This window comes from Nansenia antarctica, assembly GCF_963989245.1.
Source record: "Nansenia antarctica genome assembly, chromosome: 5".
Lineage (NCBI taxonomy): Eukaryota > Metazoa > Chordata > Actinopteri > Argentiniformes > Microstomatidae > Nansenia > Nansenia antarctica.
The window spans coordinates 4,081,812-4,084,311 of record NC_137690.1 but is presented as its reverse complement, the minus strand read 5'-3'; the positions used below and the strand labels follow the sequence as shown (position 1 = coordinate 4,084,311).

Sequence of the window (2,500 nt, the reverse complement as noted above, 5' to 3'; positions counted from 1 at the left end):
ACCCCTGGCCCCTCCCCTAGAACACCCCTGGCCCTTCCCCCCTAGAACACCCCTGGCCCCTCCCCCTTAGAACACCCCTGGCCCCTCCCCCTTAGAACACCCCTGGCCCCTCCCCTAGAACACCCCTGGCCCTTCCCCCCTAGAACACCCCTGGCCCCTCCCCTAGAACACCCCTGGCAGTGGCCTGGGGTGGTCCAGTGGTCTAGCACCACGGTCTACAGTGCACAAATATGCCCATGTCGGCATGGGTTAGAATCCGGCCCATGCCCTGCTGACATGCCCTCTCTCCCTTCTTCTCCTTACTTTCCTGTCTGTCTTCACTATATCTGTCTAATAAAATGAAAAGTATGAGTGGGACTGCCCCACTCAGAAAAAATAAAATAATATATATATATATACTGTATATAGAACACCCCTGGCCCCTCCCCTAGAACACCCCTGGCCCCTCCCCTAGAACACCCCTGGCCCCTCCCCTAGAACACCCCTGGCCCCTCCCCTAGAACACCCCTGGCCCCTCCCCTAGAACACCCCTGGCCCCTCCCCTAGAACACCCCTGGCCCCTCCCCTAGAACACCCCTGGCCCCTCCCCTAGAACACCCCTGGCCCCTCCCCTAGAACACCCCTGGCCCCTCCCCTAGAACGCCCCTGGCCCCTCCCCTAGAACAGCCCTGGCCCCTCCCCTAGAACACCCCTGGCCCCTCCCCTAGAACGCCCCTGGCCCCTCCCCTAGAACACCCCTGGCCCCTCCCCTAGAACACCCCTGGCCCCTCCCCTAGAACACCCCTGGCCCCTCCCCTAGAACACCCCTGGCCCCTCCCCTAGAACACCCCTGGCCCCTCCCCTAGAACAGCCCTGGCCCCTCCCCTAGAACAGCCCTGGCCCCTCCCCTTAGAACACCCCTTCATGGCCCCTAAGAAAGCTTTAATGTTACATACTGGGATGAAGCACACAATGTTCCAGTATTCTACTGTACTGTACTATGTGTTTGACCCAGGCCTGTTTGTGTCTGTCGGGTGAGGTCCAGACACCGGGGGAGGCGTGGGAGAGATAAGAAAGAGATATTGTTGTTGAAGAGAGATAGGAGGAGGGAGATATGACAGATAGCACAGCGCTCTCAGACTACAGTAGAGTTTTCACGGACAGGGAGGTTGAGATGCTGTATTCAGATAGTCCCAAAATATAGCTATAGCCAGCCTTAGAGGGTGAAAACAAAGAAGTTTTTTTTAAGCATGTTATGTGAGCAATATATCTGTGTAGTAAAGGGTAAATTACTCTTGCAACAGAGACTGGTGTGTGTTGTGTGTTTGTGTGTGTGTGTGTGTGTGGGAGGGAGGGTGTGTATTTGTGTCTCAATGTCTGTGTGTGTGTGTGTGTGTGTGTGTGTTCATGCCTGTGTCTGTGAGGAATTCTTCTGTCTTCTAAAGCAACGTTTTTAAAGCCTTTCTTGCTTGTGGTGTCTGTGTGTGAGGTGCAGTCCTCTATAGAGCTATAGCCAGCCTTAGAGGGTACAGTAAAGGGTTGATTACTCTTGTAACAATGTTGTATAAAGTTTCATGACAGTGTTTTCACTACAATGTTCCACCGTATCCAATGATACAGGTGTGTGTGTGTGTGTGTTTGTGCATGTGTGTGTGTGTCAGTGTGTGTGTGCATATCTGTGTGTGTGTGTGTGTGTGTGTCTCTCTCTCTCTCACTCTCTCTCTGTGTTTGCATGCCCTTGTCTCTCTCTCTCTCTGTGTGTGTGCGTGCATATGTGTGCACGTGTGTCTCTCTCTCTCTCTCTCTCTCTGTGCGAGCGTGCGTGCGCATGTGTCTCTGTATAGGACACAGACTCATACAGTATCCATTATCCGCCGTCACTGAGCTCACCGCCCGCTGTCCTCCCTCTCTGTCCTCCCTCTCTGTCCTCCCTCTCTGTCCTCCCTCTCTCCTGAGATTCTCTGCTTGGCACGAATGGAAACCAGTAACCACCCCGTTATTGTCAACAGTAGTCCCGCAATAAAGCCTTGCATTCATAACCCCCCCCCCCCCATCTCCACGATGCCCCTATCAAATTACCCCCCGGTAATCAAATTGAACGATTACCCCCCCCCCCCCCCCCCCCCCGGTCTGTTGTCCTGGACTAGGGGGTTCTGATGGGCTGAATGTGACAGTTTACTGGTCCATTGTTCTGTTTTGTTATGGGCTCTGGGTCCCAGAGTGAAACACTAGCAGGCCCGGGGCGAGGCACCAGTGAAAGGGGAGCTTTGTCAGATCTCGAGCCCAGGCCCGGAGCACCGAGCGTGGGGCAGCGGGGTGCAGAGGAGAGGGGGTGGGGGTGGGGGTGGAGGTGGGGGTGGAGGTAGTGGGGGTGCAGAGGAGAGGGGGCTCTCCTCTCCCCTCCCCTCCCCTCCCCTCCTTTCCTCTCCCCTCCCCTCCCCTCCCCTCCCCTCCCCTCCTTTCCTCTCCTCTCCTCTCCCCTCCCCTCTCCTCTCCTCTCTGGACTCTGGACTTATTAACA

General features: G+C 55.8%; 1 protein-coding gene across 1 annotated transcript in view; it reads left to right on the top strand.

Moving 5' to 3' along the window:
• The window catches only part of LOC308159192 (mitogen-activated protein kinase 4-like), a gene marked incomplete at both ends in the record, with an annotated part of 21,769 nt that overhangs the window by 1,003 nt on the left and 18,266 nt on the right, over nucleotides 1–2,500 (top strand). The gene's annotated exons all lie outside the window — the stretch shown is intronic.